This window comes from Phyllobates terribilis, unplaced genomic scaffold, assembly GCF_046119375.1.
Source record: "Phyllobates terribilis strain yellow unplaced genomic scaffold, ASM4611937v1 Scaffold_4__5_contigs__length_816908805, whole genome shotgun sequence".
NCBI classification, from domain to species: Eukaryota; Metazoa; Chordata; class Amphibia; order Anura; family Dendrobatidae; genus Phyllobates; species Phyllobates terribilis.
In genome coordinates, this window is record NW_027362764.1 from 629,973,571 (window position 1) to 629,999,282 (window position 25,712).

Here is a 25,712-nt window from a genome sequence, read left to right on the forward strand (position 1 = left end):
TCCTTCCGCCAGTTGAAGATGGCCCTCACGGGGGATGAGATCCTGGCCTACCCTGATTATGGTCAGCCTTTTATTCTCCACACGGACGCCAGTAATGTGGGACTGGGAGCCGTACTGTCCCAAAACCAACAGGGCAGAGAAAGGGTGATCGCGTACGCCAGCCGGAAGCTGAGACCCACCGAGAGGAACCCGGAGAATTACAGCTCCTTCAAGCTAGAATTCTTGGCGGTGGTGTGGGCTGTGACGGAACGCTTCAAGCACTACCTGGCCTCCGCAAAGTTCACCGTGTACACGGACAACAACCCGTTGACACACCTGGACAATGCAAGACTGGGTGCCCTTGAACAGCGGTGGATGGCCCGTCTCTCCAACTATGACTTCGTGATCAAGTACCGGGCCGGTAAAACCAATGCCAACGCAGACGCCCTGTCGAGGATGCCTCACTTACCTGAAGGTGACGAAGACCCAGAAGAGCTGGAGGAGGTAGAACTCCCCGCGTTTCACCGGTATGGAGCCGCTCAATACTCTCACCGCGTGAAGGAGGAGGATCTAACAACTGTGATGATCAATCCCCTACCTCACCACAGCTGGGCCGAGACCCAAGATAGTGACCCTGCAGTCCGCCTGGTGAAAGATCTGCTGACCCGGGAAGACGCCCGCCTAGATCCGGATGCCCCAGAGGAAGCCAAGCAGCTATGGAAAGAGAAGAGCAAGCTGTTCCTCTACGAAGGCAAGTTGTGCAGAAGGATTGTCAACCACCGGACGCACGAGCTGACCTGGCAAGTCGTGGTCCCAAGGCGGGATGCAGCTATGGTCCTGGGGGCTTACCATGACAGAGCGGGGCACTTCGGTTGGAAGAAACTGGAGTTCCTGCTAAGAGGAAGGTTCTTTTGGGTCGGCATGAGAGGAGCTGTAGAAAAGTGGTGCAGAGACTGTGGCCCTTGTCACCTGAGGAGGAAGGACCGCACCAGCCAGAAGACACCCTTGAGGCCCATCGTCACCACGCAGCCTCTTGAGCTGGTAGCTTTGGACCACATCAAATTAGCTCCAAGCCGGTCTAGATACATCTATGCCCTGACAATCGTGGACCACTATTCCCGTTTTCTCGTGGTGGTCCCGGTAAAAGACTTGACAGCCCCAACAGCGGCCAGAGCCTTCCAGCAATATTTCTGCCGTCCACACTGGTATCCGGAACAGGTCCTGACAGACCAGGGTCCAGCGTTCGAGGCTGAAATCTTCCAGGAGTTCTGCAACCTCTATGGCTGTAAGAAGATTCGTACAACGCCTTACCACCCCCAAACCAACGGGATGTGTGAGAAGATAAACAACATAGTCATTGATCTCCTAAACACGTTGCCCCTGGAGGAACGCAGCCTGTGGCCAGAAAAACTGCCGGACCTGATAGACCTATACAACAATATCCCGGTGAATGCTACAAACTGCACCCCGGCTTACCTGATGCGAGCTAGACCAGGTAAGCTGCCCGTAGACCAGGAGATGGGAGTCCTAATACCTGAGGACACCTCCCTGGATGCGGACTGGGATACGGAAAGGCAACTGCAGTACAAGAAGGTACAGGAGAGTGTGGAGAAGAGCCTGGCCCAGGTGTGAGAGAGGCAAGAAAAACTCTTCAACCAACACGCCCCTGCTGGTCCCCTAGAACCTGGTGAGTAAGTCCTGAAGCGGAAGAGAAGGCTACATAAGTTGGACGACCAGTGGGAAAGGGAACCCTACACCGTACTGCAGTCTGACCACGACAACCCAAAGGTGTGCGTGATCACCAAGGACGGAGGAGAAACCACTAGTACCGTCTCCAGAGACCACCTCAAAAGGTGCCCCGAGCAACTACGTAGTGCAGAAGAGGATCAGAGTGACCTTGAACCCGCAGAGGACAAGGAAGAAATGATCAGCACCGTTCTCGGAGAGTTCCCTCAGTCCTGGACTCGCATAAATGATGCCATAGTGGTACCTGTCCTGCATTTCCTGCAACCGGCACAGCAACAACCAACACCAGAGCCGGAAGGTGAAGAGGAGCAAGCAGTTCCAGAGGCAGAAGAGCCTGTACCAGCAGCCCAGGAGAGTCAACCCTCTGCTGACAGTGAGCCTGCCATGCCTGCGGTAAGCCAAAGAACCCGCAGACAGCTGCCTGCCCTACCTGTACACCCAGCTGGTAGCTGTACCCCTAACGCTAGTGGGGAAAGCCAGGTTGGTCCACCACCAGACAGTGGGCTACGTAGGTCAACCAGGAGCACAAAGGGGCAGATACCCGCTCGCTGGAGAATATAGAGTGTACTAAGATTGTAAATAACCCTGTTGCCAAATGTTGAATTGTTTGCCAAGTTACATGCATGTTTGGTAATTCTGTGTTTCAGTTTCTTGCAGCTACCTTAAGGACTCAAAGGTTATGGACTTTTTATAACCGGGACCTTGTATGGACTGCATTCGGAGCTTAACCAAGGAATGAACTAAGACTGTAAAGGACTTGGGGTAGGACAGACCCCCACCTGGTTAAGGCTCCCCGTTGTATTGGTGATATGGACACCCGGTCACAGACCACACTGTGACCTTAAGAACTCAATCTGTGCGTCGTCTGTCTATTAATGTTTTATGGTTATGCATATTGTCTCTGTTTATAGTTTAGTCCCGGAGTACTAAATTTCACTAGGGGGGAATGTGTCACCCTGGTCTGGATGCCACAAGTGTAATTAAAGCTGTGTCTGAGAGCAAGGGGGAGGTTCTCTAGTCAGGGGAACATTAGCATGCAATGCCTCCTGTCTCAGGCCAGTAGGGGAAGCTGGCTGCCCCTATAAAAGCTGGTACTGGGGGCAGGGTTAGAGAGAACTGGATGGCCTGTCTCAGCATTGAGACTTGTCCCAGAGCAGAACAGGGACAGACAGTTGCACTGCACCTAAGAGGAAGTGTGGCAGGAGGAGAGCCACAAGCCAGAGACAAGAGGCGAAGAGAGCCTGTCTTGGCAGAAAGAGGACTTAATTTACCAGACTTTGGTGTCTGAGGCTGGAAGGATTCCACATCCTCCAGCAGATAACCAGTTCGCAAGGGACTGTATATTCCTTGGCCTAAGAAGCCTGGAGGCCTTGCCACAACCGAAGGGACCAGTAAAGCCGTACAAGGCTGGGAGCAGAAAGGAACCCACGTCGCAGGCCATACAGGCGAGAATACACGGAAAGCTCGGAAACGTGGGCTGTTACCCTATAACGAGGAGATAGCCAGAAGGAGCGCAGAAAGCACGGTAGGCCTACACCCTCACCCTGACCTGGGCCAATTTCCCCGTTGCTCTCAGACATCCAGGTCCCCTCCTAGCCGGGACTGTTTATGGGTCAGTTTACCTGTTTCAGTAAAGACCCTGGACTGCAACCTATTGTCTGTGTGCTCCTTCGCGCCTCCAGCACTACCGGTACTGGTACTCTCACCACCATCACTCCCACCATCCACTACACTGCCCTGGGGCCGCACTCTTCCCGTGGGGAGTCACACCATCCCAGCTGCACACCTCATCAGCCCCAGCGGTCTGCCTTGCAGCGGCGGTACCTAATGACCGCAAATCCACGGGTGGCGTAGTCGGACATTATCAATAGCACATAACGGACTACCACTGGCCTGACCACCCTGAGCCACGGAACCGGATTGCCACTACTACCCCCATCGTTCCCTATTGCCCGGATCCGAGTGCCCCACGGCCCAGGGGGCGAGTCAAGGAGACTGGAGGTTCGCCGAGGGATTGGATTGTGTCTTTATTGTGGTAAAGCTGACCATTTGATTAAGTATTGTGAGCTTCGTTTAAGTAAAGAAAAAAAAAAAGTCCGTTACGCTTTATAGCTTGTTTACGCTCTGCAGGAGTATTTCTTTCTGGGAGTACTACATTGCAGGAAAATTTGATTGAATTTCAGGTATTTGTGGATTGTGGTTCAACACTTAATGTGATTGATAAAGGGTTTTTGGAAAACCTTAAATTGAAATGTAAACCTTTGTCATCACCTATTTCTGTGATTGCAGTTGATAACATTCCATGAAATGTATTACTCACAAGGTTGCTGCATTTCCCCACACTATGAATGGACTTCACCAAGAAATTTTGGACTTGATTGTATTAGATAATTTACCCTCTCCGGTCGTTTTGGGTTTGCCTTGGTTAAAACTGCACAATCCTTTGCTGGACTGGTCTACTAATGTGATTAAGTCTTGGAGTCCGAAGTGCTATGATAAATGTTGTAATGGTCGCATTGCGGCTGTGGAAAAAGTGGAATTACCTGTACCTATTCAAGATTTTTAGGAGGGTTTTTTCAGAGGAGGAGTCGCAAGTTTTACCTCCACATAGGGACTATGATTGTGCCATTGAGTTTGTTTCTGGAGCTACTCTTCCCAAGAGTCGCTTGTTTAATCTGACTATTCCTGAAAGGAAGGCCTTGGATGAGTACATACAGACTAGCCTGGCTGCTGGTCAAATTAGACCTTCTAAGTCGCCTGTGTCAGTTGGATTTTTCTTTGTTAAAAATAGGATGGGGATTTACGTCCATGTCTGGATTTTCGTGAAATTAATAAGATTACCGTACGCAATTCCTACCCATTGCCGTTAATTCCTGACTTGTTTAACCAGTTGGTGGGGGCCAAGTGGTTCTCTAAAATTGATCTCCGGGGGGCATACAATTTGTTACGAGTGAAGGAGGGTGATGAATGGAAAACTGCTTTTAACACTCCGGTAGGTCATTTTGAGAATCTGGTGATGCCTTTTTGTCTTACCAAAGCACCTGCATTTTTTCAGAGCCTTATTAATGTCATCCTGAGACCTTTGATTGGTAAGAATGTGGTTGTGTATTTGGATGACATTTTGATTTATTCACCAGATCTAGAGTCCCATTGGCAGAGTGTACGTGAAGTTTTGCAATTATTGAGTGATAATTAGTTTTGCTAAGCTGGAGAAATGTGAGTTTGCTGTGCAGAAAATTAGTTTTTTGGGCTACATTGTCTCCAGCGAGGGCTTTGAGATGGACCCGGTGAAGGTTCAGGCTGTGCTGGAATGGCCTAGGCCTATTGGTTTGAAATCTATACAGAGATTTTGGGGTTTTGCCAATTATTACAGGAAATTCATTAAGATTTTTTCTATAATTGTTAAGCCTTTGACCGATCTCACCAGGAAAGGTGCGAATACGGTCCAGTGGACTACTGAGGCCATTGAAGCGTTTGAGTATCTCAAAGAGAGGTTCAGTTCTGCCCCTATCCTTATGCAGCCTGATGAGACCAAGCCTTTTTTGGTCGAGGTCGATGCTTCCTCAGAGGGGGTCGGAGCAGTTTTGTCTCAGGAGAACAAGGATGGAGTACATCCTTGTGCCATCTTTTCGAAAAAAAATTCGGAAACCGAACTGAATTATGATGTTGGAAATTGGGAGTTGCTGGCTATTAAACTCGCGTTTGAACATTGGCGTCATTTTTTGGAAGGCGCTAAATTTTCTATTCAGGTTTTCACAGATCATAAGAATTTGATCTATCTGGATGCTGCCAAGCGCTTGAATGCCCGTCAAGCTAGGTGGGCACTTTTTTATCTCGGTTTCATTTTTCTGTTACCTATATCTCTGGTACTAAGAATGTTAAAGCCGATGCTTTATCTCACAGCTTCTCTCCTACTGTCGGTGCCGAGGAGGAGGAGAGCATTTTACAGAAAGGAGTTGTGGTGGCGGCATTGGACTCCGTTTTGGAGAATGGGATTCTGAAAGCTCAAGATGATGCTCCATCTAACACTCCCCATGGGAGGTTGTTGGTGCCTAGAGCCTTTAGGAGAGATTTGTTTGTGGAGTGTCATGAGTCTCGGTTGGCAGGTCATCCAGGAATTTCTGAGACTAAGAGACTTATCAGTCGCAGTTTTTGGTGTCCTGGATGGCAGAAGGAAGTCATCAAGTGGGTGCGTCAATGTACGGTGTGTGCTAGGTCAAAGGCTTCACATACTCCTGCTGCGGGGTTGCTTTGCCCTCTGGAGGTTCCTAGTGCGCCTTTGACGCATCTCACAATGGATTATATTACTGATCTTCCTGTGTCCGAGGGTTTTACTGTCATCTGGGTGGTCGTGGACCGTTTTAGTAAGATGTGTCATTTGGTTCCATTCATTAAGTTGCCCTGCACCAAGACACTCGCTAAGGCGTTTGTTAAGGAGATTGTCAAGCTTCATGGCGTTCCCACGAATATTGTTTCTGATAGAGGACCTCAGTTTGTGGCTCGCTTTTGGTGTGCTTTTTGTGACAGGTTGGGAGTCCATTTGTCATTTTCGTCTGGTTATGATCCTGAGTCTAATGGATAGACTGAAAAAAAGAACCAGGATGTTGAACAGTTTTTGCGTTGTTTTGTGGCGGACAATCAAGAGGTGTGGTCTGAGTTTCTGCGTCTCGCAGAATTTGCTCTTAACAATTATACATCCTCCTCTGCTGGGTGTTCTTTTTTTTTTTGTACTGGGAGACATCCGTCTTTTGGTTCGTTCTCCAAATTGGGGTCGGCAGTGCCGGAGGAGGAGAATTTTTCCGGTGAATTGGAGAGAGTTTGGACTAATGTACGTTGCAACCTTCAAGAGGCTAACAAGAAGTCCAAGAAGTATTTTGACAGGAAATGTAAGGAGGTTTTGTTTACTGTGGGTGACATGGTTTGGTTGTCCTCAAAGAAACTGCGGTTGAGGATTCCCTCTAAAAAACTGGGTCCTAAGTTTGTGGGTCCATTTAAAGTGCTTCAGGTTGTTAACCCGTCTGCTGTTAGGTAGGATGTCCCAACTTCCTGGAAGATTAATCCTGTGTTTCATGTTTCCTTGTTGAAAAAGGCTAATGTATCAGGTAGGGACGCCACTGTCACAGTTCCTCCTGTGGTGGAAGACGGCAAATATTTCTCGTATCTTGAAATCTAGATGGTATAGAGGGAGATTACAGTATCTTGTCTCCTGAAAGGGTTTCGGTCCCGAAGACAACTCCTGGGTAAGGACGGATGATGTCTCTGCTCCTAGGCTTGTTAAAGCTTTCCACAAGAGGTTTCCGGATAGGCCTGGGCCTGGAGGATTCGAAGGATCCTCATAAAAGAGGGGGTACTGTTAGAACCCTCCTGTTTGTTTTTCCATCTTGTGTTTTGCGGTCACGTGACCATCTGCCTTTATATTCCAGCTCCGCCCTTTTGGCTGTGCTGGACTTCAGTATTTGACTGTTTCTCTAGCCAGGTGCTTCGATGCCTTTCTCTGTCAGTTCGCTTGGTCCTTCTGGGACCTCTAGTACCTTTTTGTCAGTTTGTCTTTTTGTGTTCTGCAACAACTTCTCTGTTTAGGAGGTGTCACATTTTTGTCCCAGTCCTTAGTTCTTTTAGGGACCCCTCCCCTTATGCTAAAGGTCTTCATTCAGACTAGCCGAAGACTAAGGCGGGTCTATTTGCTAGGAACAGTCAGCCCGCTACATCATAGGTTCACATTGCTTGGTTTTTTGTCTTGTTTGCATTCTGTGCAAATTAGGGATGTGGCATCCCCCTTGTTCAGCTGGTCAGTATATATGTAGCTTACCACGGGCTTAGATGGTCTGATTTTGGGACCCGGTTCTATTTGTCTACCCTTTTATATGCATTACTTCAACTCTTATATACAGTAAGGTTTTTAATATAGACAGTGTAGGACCGTGCCAATTAGGGTCACCTTGTCGCTGGTGGGACGGCTTGTATACTTTTTTTGATCAAAAATAGTTCACTAAGTACCCTATATTTCATATGCAACTTTGCTTTACATTTATATATAGTGATGGTAGGGTATGTGATATATTTTTTGTCTTTTGTAGGTTTTGTATCTTTGTACTAGTGTGAACATGCTCTTATTTCTTGCATGTGTACCATCTTAGACCTCAGTTCACATTGCTTGGTTTTTTATCATAGGGATTCAGCTTAGTCTTACTGTAGGGACAGCTTTCCCCTATCTTTCCTTAGTACTTGTTCAGATCATAACACTCCGTATATGTAGGCTCGTACCAATGTTTGATGGTGTTATTGAATCACTTTTTGGTAATATTATTTCATTATGGGATGGTATAATATAGTTACTGCTGCTATTTGGTAACTATATGACTAGTAAACGCAGCAACAACATGCTATTGCTTAAAGAATTGAACAATTGAACTGTTAAAGGGTGTTAAATGCTATATATACTTTTGCACAGATTTTTTTTTAATTCATTTGTTTCCTATATGCAAACTTAAGCAACTTTTGAAATAGTGTTCATTAAAATTTTGCTGCTGGAGATAGTCTGTAAGTCCTCTATCTAGCTGAATGTTCTGCAAAAATGTTACAAATCCATCAGAGCTCCTGATGGCTATCTCTGCTCTCCCTCCCTTCTCTCAGAGTTAGATATGTCAGGAGGGAGAGGTTGTTGTTCACAGATCTGCAATGAAGAGCATTGAAAGAATCAAACATTTTATAGAAAGCAGAAAAAACAGGATTTAAACAAGGAGGAAAGCACATGGAGAAGATATACAGTACAGATCAAAAGTTTGGACACACCTTCTCATTTAAAGATTTTTCTGTATTTTCATGACTATGAAAATTGTACATTCAGAGTGAAGGCATCAAAACTATGTATTAACACATGTGGAATTATATACTTAACAAAAAAGTGTGAAACAACTGAAAATATGTATTATATTCTAGGTTCTTCAAAGTAGCCACCTTTTGCTTTGATGACTGCTTTGCACACTCTTGGCATTCTCTTGATGAGCTTCAAGAGGTAGTCACCGGAAATGGTTTTCACTTCACAGGTGTGCCCTGTCAGGTTTAATAAGTGGGATTTCTTGCCTTATAAATGGGGTTGGGACCATCAGTTGTGTTGTGCATAAGTCAGGTGGATACACAGCTGATAGTCCTACTGAATAGACTGTTAGAATTTGTATTATGGCAAGAAAAAAGCAGCTAAGTAAAGAAAAACGAGTGACCATCATTACTTTAAGAAATGAAGGTCAGTCAGTCCGAAAAATTGGGCAAACTTTGAAAGTGTCCCCAAGTGCAGTTGCAAAAACCATCAAGCGCTACAAAGAAACTGGCTCACATGAGGACCGCCCCAAGAAAGGAAGACCAAGAGTCACCTCTGCTTCTGAGGATAAGTTTATCCGAGTCACCAGCCTCTGAAATCACAGGTTAACAGCAGCTCAGATTAGAGACCAGGTCAATGCCACACAGAGTTCTAGCAGCAGACACATCTCTACAACAACTGTTAAGAGGAGACTTTGTGCAGCAGGCTTTCATGGTAAAATAGCTGCTAGGAAACCACTGCTAAAGAGAGGCAACAAGCAGAAGAGACTTGTTTGGGCTAAATAACACAAGGAATGGACATTAGACCAGTGGAAATCTGTGCTTTGGTCTGATGAGTCCAAATTTGAGATCTTTGGTTCCAACCACCGCATCTTTGTGCGACGCAGAAAGGTGAACGGATGGACTATACATGCCTGGTTCCCACCGTGAAGCATGGAGGAGGAGGTGTGATGGTGTGGGGGTGCTTTGCTGGTGACACTGTTGGGGATTTATTCAAAATTGAAGGCATACTGAACCAGCATGGCTACCACAGCATCTTGCAGCGGCATGCTATTCCATCCGGTTTGCGTTTAGTTGGACCATCATTTATTTTTCAACAGGACAATGACCCCAAACACACCTCCAGGCTGTGTAAGTGTGGCGCCCCTGTGGGTTCAGTTGCCAAAGAGGTACTGCATCTCACCCAGAGGTGTGGTATCTCACTCTCAGGTAAGGAAGGAGTGCTGCCCGGGACCCTAACACCTGCATCCAACGCATTCCACTTCAGTGGGGGCAGGGCGAGATTGCTCCTAAGGGAGAGCACAGTCCCTGGTCCCTAGCTGCTGTAGTGAGTGTGGGTGGAGGACGTAGTTCAGGGGAGCACAGGAAAGGAAGTGATATAAAAGAGGGAACCATCTTGGGAAGTGAGTTCAGTCAGTTCAGTCAGAGGAGGAGAGTGTGTGGAGCAGGAACTCTGCTTAGGAGGAGGGCCTAGTGAGAGGCCCAAGGCTGTGAAGGAGAGAGGAGCAGGAGAGAAGGCTCCAGGAGGAATGAGGGGATCCTAGGGGTACAGGCAGTGCTGGAGGCCACCCGTACGCCTGAATCTGCAGGAATGTGGAGGGATCAGGCTGCAGAGAGGGGACCGGCCCCTAAACTAGTGGAGAACTACAAGGCTCAGCTAGAAACCGGAGGCTTCTGTACTTTTAGGGTGCAGTTGCCACAGCCACAATTACATCGCCAAAAAGGTGGTCACAGAGTGTCCAGGAGACTGCAGGTCGCCCGACAAGACCCGAGGCTACCGGCTTGGGACACTGATTGTGAGGCGCAGGGCAGGAGGGTGAGAGCCAGCGCAGGAAGACGACTGAGAAAGGTACACAGAAGGGGGTCCTGTTAAGTGCTCTTGAATTACCTGAGGGATTGCTGAACCCCTGCCTGGTGAACACAGCGCGAGGTGGGAAGTTACACCGGTACCTGTAACTTGGATTGCAACAACTGTGAGTAAACTCTGAAGATTGCACCCCACTGTCTCCGTGCATTACTGCTGTGCCATCACCCCCTGCACTACACCGCAACATCCATAATAACTCAGCACGGCCCTGGAGCTAAGCTCTACCTGTGGAGAGCTAAACCAACTCTGCTGCATTTACACCAGCTCCAGAGGACCTGCTCCGCAGCGGCGGCTCCATATAGCCGCATACCACAGGTGGCGTCACGAACTATATATAAAAACTATAAATCCCCTGTAAATATCCCCCTTTTGATTGACCGCCCTGGGTCACAGACCGGGTCACCGCCACTGTGACATCTCCCCTAGTAACGCTCGTCCGGCACCGAGAACCCCACGGCCCAGGGGGCGCGTCATAAGGGCTATTTGACCAAGAAGGAGAGTGATGGGGTGCTACGCCAGATGACCTGGCCTCCACAGTCACCAGACCTGAACCCAATCGAGATGGTTTTGGGTGAGATGGACCCCAGAGTGAAGGCAAAAAGGCCAACAAGTGCTAAGCATCTCTGGGAACTCGTTCAAGATTGTTGGAAGACCATTTCCGGTGACTACCTCTTGAAGCTCATCAAGAGAATGCCAAGAGTGTGCAAAGCAGTCATCAAAGCAAAAGGTGGCTACTTTGAAAAACCTAGAGTATAAGACATATTTTCAGTTGTTTCACACTTTTTTGTCAAGTATATATTTCCACATGTGTTAATTCATAGTTTTGATGCCTTCAGTGTGAATGTACAATTTTCATAGTCATGAAAATACAGAAAAATCTTTAAATGAGAAGGTGTGTCCAAACTTTTGGTCTGTACTGTAAGTGCAGATCTGTAGCTGTGCTGATACCTTTATGCAAGTGTAGACTGCAGCACCGGAAACATACATTTCTCACGTCCAGCATGTATTGCAGGGAGGTATACTCTAGTGTTGAGCCACCCGCGTAGTGTTCGAGTTCGGTTCGGTTCGTCGAACACCCATGTGTTCGCCGAACTGTTCGTCGAACTGTTCGTCGAACACCTTCGAACATCGTTAAAACCAATGGCAGGCAAACAAAAACACATAGAAACACATAGAAAACACCTTCAAAGGTGTCCAAAAGCTGACAAACTGCTCAGAAGACACAACTAACACATGGAAAAGTGACAAGTACATATAGTCATGCGAAAAGAAAAGAGGTGGAGGAGTAAAAGGAGGGGGAGACACAGATATAGGCATGTCATGCCCTTCTAAAATCCAAAAAGTGAGAAGCCGACACGGCCAGTCCGCTCCTGCCCGTGCCACCTCCGTGTCGCCGGGTTTGTGCCAGAGCCGCGGTGAACCCTGACGGCCAGCCCCCCTCTCCCAATACTGGTGCCTGTCCGCCGGTGGGTCGAGCGAGCCCCCCTGTGGTGGAGGCAGCTCTAAGCTTTTTAATTTAAATTGTCTCTCTAATTTGAATGAATACACTTTAAATCCATTTACAAGGATCTATTGGAGGGCAAGTCTCATGCCAGCAGCCGCGTAATTCCAGCTCCAGTAGCGTCCACTAAAGCTGCTGCAGTTAAAAAGCTTTTATAAGGATCGAGCTCGGCTGTCCACCGCAAAGCATCCTACTGCTAGTCCCAGCCCCTATGCCTTGGGGTGCCTCCTGATGCTCTTCACTGAGTATCCCGTGGTCCCGAAGCATTTCCTTTGAAAAAATTAAGTGTCCAAACTACAGGTGGTGTAGCTTGCTTAACAGCCGGGATAATCCGCTGACTAGCAGACACTGCTACTAGGCACAAAGTATTTCCTGGGCTAGATGCAGTTAAAAATTTGTAATTAGATACTCTCGTTGGATGCTGAGAAAGCATTCCATAGAGTCTCCTGGCACGCCATATATGATTCTCTTAAAAAGCTTGGGGTAGGGGTCTAGGGGACCCTTTTATAGCCAAAATCACGGCCCTGTATGACAATACGTCACCTAGGCTGAAGATAAATGGAACTGTAGCACCCTGAGGGCTCGGTTGCTACAGAGGTATTGCACCTCACCCAGAGGTGTGATATCTCACTCTCAGGTAAGGATGGAGTGTGGATCAGGACCCGACACCTGCATGCATTACACCACATTGCCGTGGGGCAGGGCGACCAATATGCCTCTGAGATGGGCACGACAGTCCCTGTCCCTGGCTGGAGTGGGGGGGGGGGGAACACTGAGTAAGGGGAACCCTGTAGTGCAGGAGCAGGGAGGAAGCAGTTCCTGGGTGCATTGAGAAGGGAGTATAAAAGGTGGGCACCATCTTAGTTCAGTGCAGAGAAGTCTGAGCAGAAGTGGCAGGGAGCAGGGGCTCTGCATGAGCTCTGCTCCGGAGGCGGGCCTAGTAACAGAGGCCCAGGCCTGGAAGAGGGAGAAGGAAGGAAGAGGAGCGGAGAAGGCTCCAGGAACGAGGAATGAAGGGATCCCAGGGGTGCGGACGGGCGAGTCGCCACCGCACGCCCGAATCCACCTGCGTGGAGGGGTCAGGACAAAGGGGGAGACCGGTCCCCGAAACTAGTGGAGGCAGGAAACGACCCTCAGCTAGAAACCGGAGGCTGTGACATTTTATGTGGCGCAACCCCTCGCTACACCCGCTGGGAAGGCACCACATAGGGTCAGGGAAACTGGCGCCAAGTTTACCAAGAGGAGGCCCGAGGCAGCCGGACAGAAGGGTTGGTAAGAAAGGCCAGACAAAGGACACACAAAGGGGGTCCTGTGAAGCGCTCCAAAGTTATCTGGGAGTTGTCTGAGCCCCTCACCTGGTGAGCACAGTACGACGTGGGCAGCCGTTACCTGCAGACGGGGTCTGGATAATAAGAACTGTGAGTAAAGGCCCTGGACTGCATCACTGACTCCGTGTCGTTACTGTTACAACTCTCCTGTTAGGTTTTTTTTAGTTTGCTGGTCACATGACCATTTTGCCTATTTAATCCGGCTCCGCCCTCCTGGCTTTGCTGGACTTCATTTGTATTTACTACTGTTGAGCTAGCTTGTTGCTCTATTGCCGTTCTCTGTTAGTTTTGCTAGGTCTTCGGACCTCTATGCTTTTTGTTGTGTGTTTGTCTTTGACTGCTACTATTTCTGCTAGGAGGTGTCCAACTTGTCCCAGTCCCTAGATCTTGTAGGGATCCCTCCCCCACATCTATAGGTCTGCGTTCAGACTAGCCGAGGACTTTAGCGGATCTGATCGCAGGATCAGGTTCCCCGTTACATCGTAGGGATCTAGTTTAGTTCTATTGTAGGGACAGATCTCCTGCCTTTCCTTAGTCTCTGTAGCAGATCATAACAGTAAGTCCAGCCATAAAAAAAAAAAATAAAAAGGAAAGGATTTTCTCTGGGGAAAGACCTCCAGTTTTCCATCATGATCTCGGTGCAAGATTTGGCTCAACGCTTGCAGGGACTCTCTCTGGAGGTGACCAAGCTCCAACAACACGTGAGTAGCTGTTCTGGAGCGCATTTTGTGGAACCAAAGGTACGTCTGCCTGATCTATTTTTTGGTGAACAACAAGATTTTTTTTCTTTTAAAAATGCTTGTCTATTATATTTTCGTTTGAGACCCGGATCCTCTGGTGATGAATCACAGCGCATAGGGTTCATAATGTCACTTTTGCGCAAAGATCCTCAGGGATGGGCCTTCTCTCTCCAACCTAGTGATCCGTGCTTTAGATCAGTGGATAGTTTTTTTTCTGCTTTGGGTTTGTTGTATGATGATCCTGATCGTGTCTCATCTGCTGAGTCTGAATTAAGACGTTTGAGGCAGGGATCAGGTAATGTGGAAAAATATTGTTCTCACTTCCGTCGGTGGTCTGCCCAGGTAGGGTGGAACGATTCAGCTTTGAAAAGCTTGTTTCTGGCAGGGCTAGGTGAAAGGGTTAAGGATTTACTGATTCCTTATCCCACACCTGGAAACTTGCAGGAGGCAATGCAATTAGCTATACGGGTGGACAGGAGACTGCGTGCAAGGGTTAATGAGAGCAAATCCTCTGCTATGTCAGCTTCGAGTCCTGAGAGGTTCTGTGCTGACAATGGAGAGCCGATGGAAATTGGGGCGATGGCACCCCGCTCTCAGGAAAAAGACCGCCGACTTTCTGAAGGCTTGTGTTTCTATTGCGGAAGCTCTGGTCATTTTATTAAGAGCTGTGTGCTTCGTAAGAAGAAAGAAAAAAAATGGTCAGTCATGCTCGTATTGCCTATTTAAATTCTAAGGGGGTATTCCTATCTGCCACTACTGCTGCTCAGGATGAATTAATTGAATTTCGGGTATTTGTGGATTGTGGATCTACTCTGAATGTGATTGATGGGGGATTCTTGGAAAAACTTAGATTAGAACCTAAAACTTTGTCATCCCCTATTGCTGTGGTTTCTGTCGATGGCTCTCCCTTGAAGAGTGTTACTCACAAGGTCTGTGAATTTCCCCTCACTATTAATGGTATTCACCAAGAAAAGTTGGATTTGGTGGTATTGGATAATTTGCCTTCTCCAGTAATATTGGGGTTACCCTGGTTAAAATTGCACAATCCTGTACTGGATTGGTCTACCAATGAATTAAGTCCTGGAGCCCTAAGTGTTATGACAAGTGTTGTAACGGACGCATTGCTGCTGTGGATAGAGGGGAATTGCCTGTACCTATTCAGGATTTTTGGAGAGTTTTTCTGAGGAGGAGTCGTAGGTTTTGCCTCCCCATAGAGACTATGATTGTACCATTGAATTTGTCCCTGGAGCGACTCTTTCTAAGAGTCGTTTATTTAATCTTACTATTCCTGAGAGAAAGGCTTTGGAGGAATACATACAGACAAGCTTGGCCGCTGGTCACATTAGGCCTTCCAAGTCTCCTGTGGCTGTTGTTTTTTTTTTTGTGAAAAAAAAAGATGGCGGTTTACGTCCTTGTCTGGACTTTCGTGAGATTAATAAAATTACTGTACGCAATCCTTACCCACTGCCATTGATTCCCGATTTATTTAACCAGTTAGTGGGGGCCAAGTGGTTCTCTAAAATTGATCTCCGGGGGGCATACAATTTATTGCGCATGAAGGAGGGTGATGAATGGAAGACTGCTTTTAACACTCCTGTGGGTCATTTTGAGAATCTGGTTATGCCTTTTGGTCTCACCAATGCTCCAGCATTTTTTCAGAATCTTATTAATGATATCCTTAGACCTTTAATCGGCAAAGATGTGGTGGTGTATTTGGATGACATTTTGATTTATTCGCCGGATCTGGAGTCTCATTGGCGGAGCGTACGTGAGGTATTACAGTTATTAATGGACAATTCGCTTTTTGCTAAGCTGGAGAAATGTGAGTTCGCTGTACAGAGAATTAGTTTTTTGGGCTACATTATCTCCAGTGAAGGTTTTGAGATGGACCCGGTTAAAGTTCAAGCTGTGCAGGAATGGCCTAGGCCTATTGGTTTGAAATCGATACAGAGGTTTTTGGGTTTCGCCAATTATTACAGAAAATTCATAAAAAAAAATTCGATTATTGTCAAACCGCTGACCGATCTCACCAGGAAAGGTGCTAATGCGGTTCAGTGGACTTCTGAGGCCATTGAAGCTTTTGTGTTTTTAAAGGAGAGGTTCACCTCTGCTCCCATCCTTATGCAGCCTGATGTGACTAAGCCGTTTTTGGTTGAGGTTGATGCTTCTTCGGTGGGGGTTGGTGAGGTGTTGTCTCAGGAAAACAAGGATGGAGTACATCCCTGTGCCTTTTTTACAAAAAAATTTTCCGAGACTGAACTTAATTACGATATTGGTAATCGGGAATTGCTGGCGATTAAACTCGCATTTGAACACTGGCGTCATCTCTTGGAAGGTGCTGAATTTCCCGTTCAGGTTTTCACTGATCATAAAAATCTGATCTATCTTGATGCTGCCAAGCGCTTGAATGCCCGTCAGGCTAGGTGGGCACTTTTTTTCTCGCGGTTTAATTTTTCCGTTACTTACATCCCGGGTACCAAGAATGTTAAAGCGGATGCTTTGTCTCGCAGCTTTTCTCCCATGGTCGGTGTGGAGGAGGAAGAGGAGACCATTTTACAAGAAGGTGTTGTGATTGCTGCTTTGGACTCCGTTTTGGAGGATGAGATTCTTAAAGCACAGGAGAATGCCCCATCTAACACTCCCCATGGGAGGTTGTTTGTGCCTAGGACCTTTAGGAGAGATTTGTTTGCTGAGTGTCATGAGTCTCGGTTGGCAGGTCATCCAGAAATTTCTGAGACCAAGAGACTTGTGGGTCGCAGTTTTTGGTGGCCTGGATGGCAGAAGGAAGTCATTAAGTGGGTGCGCCAATGTACTGTGTGTGCTAGATCCAAGTCTTCGCATGCTCCTGCTGCGGGGTTGCTTTGCCCTCTGGAGGTTCCTAGTGCACCTTGGACACATCTGGCTATGGACTTTATTACTTACCTTCCTCCCTCTGAAGGTTTCACGGTCATCTGGGTGGTCGTGGACCATTTTAGCAAGATGTGTCACTTGGTTCCCTTCATCAAACTACCTTGCGCTAAGACACTCGCCAAGGCCTTTGTCAAGGAAATTGTCAGACTACATGGTGTTCCTACTGACATTGTTTCTGATAGGGGACCTCAGTTCGTGGCTCGTTTTTGGCGTGCCTTTTGTGACAGGTTGGGAGTTTATTTGTCGTTTTCATCCGGATATCATCCTGAGTCTAATGGCCAGACAGAAAGGAAGAACCAGGATGTTGAAAAGTTCTTGCATTGTTTTGTGGCAGACAATCAAGAGGGGTGGTCTGAGTTTCTGCCACTTGCTGAATTTGCCCTTAACAACCATACATCCTCTTCTGCTGGGTGTTCGCCTTTTTTTTGTTGTTCTGGGAGACATCCGTCTTTTGGGTCATTCTAAAAATTGGTTTCGGCTGTGCCTGAGGAGGAGAGTTTTTCCAGTGATTTGGAGAGAGTTTGGACGGATGTGCGTGGTAATCTTCAGGAGGCTAACAAAAAATCTAAGAGGTACTTTGATAGGAAACGGCAAGAGGTTTTGTTTGCTGTTGGTGACATGGTTTGGTTGCCCTCTAAGAATCTGCGATTGAGGATTCCTTCTAAAAAATTGGGTCCCAAGTTCGTAGGGCCCTTTAAGGTACTTCAGATAGTTAACCAATCTGCTGTTAGGCTGGAGGTTCCTACGTCCTGGAGGATTAATCCGGTGTTTCATGTTTCTCTGTTGAAAAAAGCTGATGTGTCGGATGGTGACGCCTCTGCCACTGTTCCTCCGGTGGTGGAGGACGGGGAATATGAAATTTCCCGCATCCTAAATTCTAGACGGTATAGAGGGAGTTTGCAGTATCTCGTCGCTTGGAAGGGTTTCGGACCTGAGGATAACTCATGGGTGAGGGCGGATGATGTTTCTGCCCCCAGACTTGTCCGAGCGTTTCACAGGAGGTTTCCTGGTAAGCCTGGGCCTAGGGGATCCGGAGGATCCTCTTAGAAGAGGGGGTACTGTTACAACTCTCCTGTTAGTTTTTTTTTAGTTTGCTGGTCACATGACCATTTTGCCTATTTAATCCGGCTCCGCCCTCCTGGCTTTGCTGGACTTCATTTGTATTTACTACTGTTGAGCTAGCTTGTAGCTCTATTGCAGTTCTCTGTTAGTTTTGCTAGGTCTTCGGACCTCTATGCTTTTTGTTGTGTTTGTCTTTGACTGCTACTATTTCTGCTAGGAGGTGTCCAACTTGTCCCAGTCCCTAGATCTTGTAGGGATCCCTCCCCCACATCTATAGGTCTGCGTTCAGACTAGCCGAGGACTTTAGCGGGTCTGATCGCAGGATCAGGTTCCCCATTACATCGTAGGGATCTAGTTTAGTTCTATTGTAGGGACAGATCTCCTGCCTTTCCTTAGTCTCTGTAGCAGATCATAACAGTTACTGCTGCTGCCCTGCACCATCACCCCCATCCTCCGCATACACTGCCCTGAGGCTATACTCCTCCCGTGGGGAGTTATGCTACGCTCTGCTGCACCCACAACACCAGCCTCAGCGGTCTGCCCTGCAGCGGCGGTTCACTCTGACCGCAATCCACGGGTGGCGTAGTCGGACATTTAAACATCAAAACCACATAAATAGTTCCGCCACTGGTTTGACCACCCTGAGCCACGGAACTGGGTTGCCGCCACGAAGACTACAACCACCAGCATCAACCAAAAAGGGTCCGGCTCCGGGTGTCCCAAGGCCCAGGGGGTGCATCAGAACATTTTCATCACCTTTCACAATCACCAATGGGACAAGGCATGGATGTCCTCTGTCCCCTCTCTTATACATCCTAGTGACGGAGCACCTGCTCTCATCAATTCGACATAACCCCAATATTAGGTGGATTGAGGTGGGAGGCACCGAGTACAAGTGCTCTCTATTTGCTGATGATGTCGTAGTATATATCACTCAATCACATATATCCATCCATGCTGTTATGGCTGAAATAGATCACTTTGTTACATGGTCAAATTTTAAAATCAATGCAGCGAAGTCTGAGGCCCTCGATGTCTCCCTCCCCAAATCCATATAGGATTCCATCCAGTCCAACTTTCCCTTTGCCTGGCCCTCACAGGGTATCAAATACTTAGGAATTCCTATTCATAGAGACCTCTCCCATCTATGTTATCTTAATTTTGGGCCCTTTATTGAACAACTCCATACAGACCACGGTTGGCAAGTTAGAACTGTAAGATTCACTACGTGAACCACTGGTGTTTTGTGGAAAAGCACATGTACACTGTGTTCCAAATTATTATGCAAAAAGTGTTTAGGAGTGATTAGGGAAGAATTTGTTTGTCAGTTAAACTCATTGATGGTGATGTGTGTCAGGGCTCTTTATATCACTGTAAGCAATTGCAGACACCTGTGCTAATTAGTTTGGCAGGTGTGTCCAATGAAAGGCAAGACTACTTAAGAAGGCTGTCTCACATTATTAAGCAGCCTACATTTTCTGCCAAAATGGGAAAGAAAAAGGATGTGTCGGATGCTGAGAAGCAACAAATTGTGGAGTGTTTAGGTCAAGGCATGACTACAATCAACATTGTGCGATGATCAGGATGAAGTGTCTTGGCAATCAAGAAGTATGTAGCTGATTCACAGTACACACGTGTGCGTGCTGATAAGGGCAAATTGAGGACTCTTTCCTACAGGCAATTACGTCAGGTTAAAAGAGCAGCGGCAAAAAAGCCTTGTCATAGCAGCAGACAAGTTTTTGAAGCTGCTGGTGCCTCCAACGTCCCCCGAACAACAAGATGCAGGGTCCTTCAGAGGTTTGCAGCTGTGCATACGCCATCCTGTCGACCTCCTCTATCCACTTCACACAAGCAGAAACGGCTCCAGTGGGCCAAACATTACATGAAGACTGATTTCAAAACTGTTTTGTTCACGGATGAGTGCCGTGCAGCGCTCGATGGTCCAGATGGATGGAGTGGAGGATGGCTGGTTGATGGACACCCCACGCAAACACGACTACAGCGCCAACAAGGAGGAGGTGGAGTAATGTTTTGGGCTGGAATCATGGGGAGAGAGATTGTCGGCCCCTTTAGGATCCCTGAAGGCGCTAAAGATGAACTCCATAATGTATGTGGATTTTCTCAAACAGCACTTCCTGCCATGGTTCAAGAAGAAGAACCGTGTATTTCACAGCAAGATCATTTTTTTGCATGATAATGCAACATCTCTTGCTGCACATAAAACATCTGCATCTCTGGCTGATATGGGCATAAAAGGGGACAAACTTATGGTGTGACCCCCATGCTCCCCTGACCTCTACCCCATTCAGAACCTCTGGAGCATCATCAAAAGGAGTGTCTATGATGGCGGGAGGCAGTTCACATCTAAGCAACAGCTCTGGGAGGGTATTCTGTCCTCATGCAAAACAATTGAAGCAGAAACCATCCAAAACCTGACAAATTCAATGGACGAGAGAGTTCAGAAGCTCCTTTCGAACAAGGGGTCCTATGTGAAAATGTAACATCACCTAGAATAAAGTTTTGAGTTGAAAACTGTTTGATTTCAGTTTCTAATAACCTGCTAATGCTTATAATTTCAAAAATGACCATTTGTTTGGTCTTTATTAAAATGAAAAGGTTGATCGAAAAGTTTGGGGGATCTAAGAGTGTGGCAACCCAGTAGTCATGATTACTTCGAATTCTGACAATATGAGGGTCATGTTGTAGGTAGTGCAGCAAGAAGGCACTTATGTGTCTTGCGCATCTCGGAGCCCCAAAATTATTTTCCGGGATAGATGCAGCTAAAAATTATTATTAATTTTAAATCTGGTGGAGCTTAGTATAGATGGCCTAATAGGATCAGTGCTGCACATTGCTACAAAGCCCAAATTATTTTCCAGTCAAGATACAGATAAACATGATTAGTAATTTTAAATCTGGTGGAGCTTATTATAGATGGCCTAATAGAATCAGTGCTGCACACTGCTACAAAGCCCAAATTATTTTCCAGCCAAGATAGAGATAAACATGATTAGTAATTTGAAAGCTTAAAACGGTTGGTAGGGTGATTTTAATCAATCATCAAGCTTTTACTCTCCCCAGGATGACACAGGGGTAGAAAAGTCATTTCGGATCCATGATTTGTTCATCTTTATGAACGTGAGTCTGTCTACATTATCAGTGGAGAGCCGCGTGCGCTTATCTGTCAGCACACCACCAGCAGCGCTGAACACACGTTCAGACAGAACGCTGGCTGCGGGGCATGACAAGATCTCCAAGGCGTAAGTGGCTAGCTCCGGCCATTTATCCAGATTGGAAGCCCAAAAAGAGCAAGGGTCCAGTGACACAGTCATGGCTTCAATGTTTACTTGGAGATACTCCTGTACCATCGTCTCTAGGCGTTGACTATGTGTCAGACTTCTTGTCTCCTGTGGCCTTGCAAAGGATGGGCTAAAAAAGTGGTGAAATGATTCCGCAAAATTGATGTTACCAGCAGATACTGTGGTTTTGTTACGGTTTGAGTGCTGAACACTTGACGGTCCCACGGTTGGCAAGTTGGAACTGTGAGATTCACTACGTGCACCACTGGTGTTTTGTGGAAAAGCACATGTAAGATTCTGCAACAGTTTCTGCTGATACTCCTGCATGCGTGTATCCCTTTCTATGGCAGGAATAATTTCTGCAAATTTACTTTTGTACCGGGGATCTAACAGTGTGGCAACCCAGTAGTCAGGATTATTTCTAATTCTCACAATTCGAGGGTCATGTTGCAGATAGTGCAGCAAGAAGGCACTCATGTGTGTTGCGCATCCAGGAGCACCAAGTCCCTGTTGTGTTGGTGGCGAGGTAACAATCATGCTTCCTTCCTCTGTCCTCTCCCCCCAACCTCGCACAACAGAAATATGATCAAGGTCTCCCTCATCTGATGAGTCTTCCATCAGTTCGTCCTCCACTTCTTCCTGGGCTCCTGCACCTTCCTCACTAGTTTGGCTGCTACCATGCACCCTGGTAAAACCATCTCCCCCACCCTCACATGCCTGCCGCCTTGGTGCTGCCGACCGTCTGGACCTTGCAGATGTTAGCCCTTCCGCATACAACTCCTCCTCCTCTACTTCCTCCACCTCCTCTTGTGCCACCACCTGACTCCAAATTCTGTTTAACATGTGCTCCAGCATGTAAATCACCGGAATAGTCATGCTGATAATGGCATCGTCAGCACTAAACATCTTCGTCGCCATTTCAAAACTGTGCAGAAGGGTGCATAGGTCCCTGATCTGAGACCACTCCTCCAGCGTGATTTGCCCCACCTCTGGATCTCGTTGGCCCAGGCTATACGTCAGAACGTATTGCACCAGGGCTTGTCGGTGCTGCCACAGTCGCTGCAACATGTGCAGAGTTGAATTCCACCGGGTAGGCACATCGCATTTTAGCCGGTGAAGTGGCAGGCCCAACGACTTCTGTAGAGATGTAAGTCGCTGAGCTGCGGGATGCGAACGGCGGAAGTGAGCACACAGCGACCGTGCCCTCTGCAGAAGGCCATCTAGTCTGGGATAGTGGGCTAAAAATTGCTGGACAACCAGGTTCAACACGTGAGCCATACAAGGCACGTGTGTGACATTGCCGCGGCGAAGGGCCGCACCCAGGTTTGCAGCATTGTCGCACACGGCCTTCCCTGGTTTCAGGTCCAGTGGAGACAACCATTCATGAAATTGGTTCTCCAGAGCTGACCACAACTCCTCAGCTGTGTGACTCACATTTCCCAGACATTTCAAAGTAAAAACCGCCTGATGACGTTGAACCCTACTGCCAGCATAGTAAGGAGGTGTGCAGGATCCCTTCTGCGCAGTTAGAAAGCTTGTGGCATGACCAGACAGGCTTTGGGTGCAGGTGGAAGACCGAGAGGAGGTTGAGGAGGCAGAAGCAATGGAGGAACTTTGACATAAAGAGGATTGACGTACAACTCGTGGGGACGGCAAGACTTGGACAGCAGCCCCTTGTCCTGCTGTCACCATAGTTACCCAGTGCCCAGTCAGCGACATGTAACGCCCCTGTCCATGCCTACTCGTCCAAGTGTCTGTGGTGAAATGCACCCTGTCACACACAGAGTTTCTCAAAGAAGCGGTGATGTTGTGTGCGACATGCTGGTGGAGCGCAGGCACACCTTTCTTTGAGAAGTGGTGCCGACTGGGCATCTGGTACTGGGGCACTGCGACGGACATAAGCTCTCGAAAATTCTCTGTGTCCACCAGGCGGAAAGGCAGCATTTCTGTAGCCAAGAGCTTGCAGATGGTGAAATTCAACCTCTTAGCTTTCTCATGGCTAGGAGGAAATGGTCTTTTACTTGTCCACATCTGAGGGACCGAGGGCTGGCTATTGTGCTTAGACGGGGTTGATAAGGGTGTCCCCGGCAAACTGCCGGTCTGTGGGGAAGATGCAGGCGGACATGTTAGGTTGCCTTGATCCAAAGGTGGTGCTATCGATGTCGGACAGCGCTCAACACCAGCTGGTGTTACCACCTCCAAAGAAAATGATGACCTGCCAATCACGCTGGCTGTTGCGGGTAAAGAGGTGGCAGGTCTGCGCCCCAAAACAGGTGTGACTGCTGTCCCCCCAGTCACAGACGATGAAGAGGCCGCGGATGCACAAGATATGGCAGACGGTGGTTGGCCCGGCCGGCTAGGCCGCATTGTAGCACACTGAGCTTCCCACTGCAACTTATGCTTCATGTCCATGTGCCGGTTCATGCATGAAGTACTCAAACTATGTATTTTTTGGCCTCTACTTAGCTTTGCTGACAAATATTACAGATAACATGAGTTGGGTCATCTTTATCGATCTGAAAAAATGCCTAGGCTATGCAAGTGACGCACCCCCTGGGCCATATTCTTTAGGGGAATACCCGGAGCCGGATCAGATGGGGGTTGTAGTCTCCGAGTGGCTGTGACCCGGTCCGTGCCCAGGGTGTCAAGCTCAGAGTATGTGGCAGTCCTACAGATGTTATAAAGTTCTTTATGTCGACTACGCCACCCGTTGTATTGCGGTCACTACGGCCGCCGCTGCAGCAGGGTCCGCTGAGGCTGATGGTGTTGGTGCAGCTTTTGATAGTATAACCCCCAACGGGTGGGGTATAGCCTCAGGGGGTCAGGTGCAGAGGATGGGGGTTGTGGTGGTGCAGCATAGATGGTGATTAAAGACAGAGTCGGGTTGTGCAGTTTAGGGTATTTACTTACTGCTGATGTTCCGGTCACTCCAGCTTCAAGTGACCACCCGAGCCGTGCTGCGTCCACCAGGTCCTGGATTCAGCCAACCCCCAAGCAAGTCCGGAGCGTGACCCTGAGCCCTCCTTCCTGTCCTGTCTTCTGGCCGTCCCCACCAGGGATCCACCTAGGTCCAGCTCCCTCGGGCCTTCTGTTGGGAGACCCTTGGCCTTGGGTTCCCTGACCCTACACGTGGTTTGCCTTCAGGGTGGATGTGGTGGGTGGCCGTGGCAGATCCTGCCCACGGCCTCCGGTCTCTGGCTAGGGTGTGCTTTAGCCCCCACCAGTTTGGGATCCGGTACCCAGTTGCCAACTCTTCACCCGGTGATGGACTTTGGGTTCTCAGAGTCCTTTTCTTTCACCCCCTCTGGGTCTTTCTTCCTTTCTCCTCTCTCTCTCTCTCTGGGGCTGCTCTGCTCCTCTTCCTCTGGCTTCTCACAGACTGACCCTGATCTTAGATGGTGCCCACCTTAAATACTCCCTCTATGTGTGAGCTCAGGTGACCAGCACCCAATGAGCTCCTAACCTTACCCAGGCTGCTCCCCCTATCTGCCCCTACACTACTTGGGATGTTCCACCCCCCTCCCACTCCAGCCAAGGACAGACTCGGTCGTACCTGCACATTTCTAAGTGGGAGTACCGTTGGTCTGCCCTCCGGAAATGGGATGTGTGTAGTGCATGCAGCTCTCTGGGCTCAGTTTCACACTCCATCCTTACCCGGGAGTGGAATATCACACCTCTGGGTTGAGGTGCAATACCCCTGTAGCAGCCGAATCCTCAGGGTGCTACATTCCCCCCTGGTAAACCACAGCACGTCCTCGGGCTGTAAGAGACAAACATCCACAAACATACATTTTTTTTTATAAACATATAAAACATCATATAAAACATTATATATATATATATCAATAAAACTTTTCATATTAATAACATTCTTGTAGACTTTTCCTCGCTTCTAGCTCCTCCTCCGGACACTGTGCAACGTGTGCCCGGGAAAAGTGCGACAGTCTTTGGAAAAATGGTTTTCCTATAAAACCGGTAGGGGCGCTTTAGGACACGCAACTATTTACAAGGGATATGGCCGCTCTCAGTCCTCGGTCAGTGGGATTTAAGGGATAAACGGGTATACAGTTCACACTTGCTGGTCCCAACGGGGACTATATTAGCAACAGTTCACTGTGCCCCGACGGGCAACTATATACAGCTTGTACTCTGCTGTACTTAACGACGGCGTCCTCCTGCTCTTTCTTTGTGGTTACCTTTAGCTTCAGACCCGTCCGGGTCCTCTTGTTCTTCCTCCTCACACCGCAGCTCTTCCTCCGTCAGGCGATGCACATGGAGGGCGTAGGGTCCTTTGGCACACTTGTGCCGGGTGAAGGTGACCTCGTCCCCGATGTAAAGGTCACGACCTCTGTGTCCCTCCGGTAGGTGGGACTCAACGTCTCTCCTGGTCACGAAGACGTCGCCTGGGGTGCGGTGGTCTCGGATGAAGCCCCACCCATGCTGCATGTTAAACTTGATCACAGT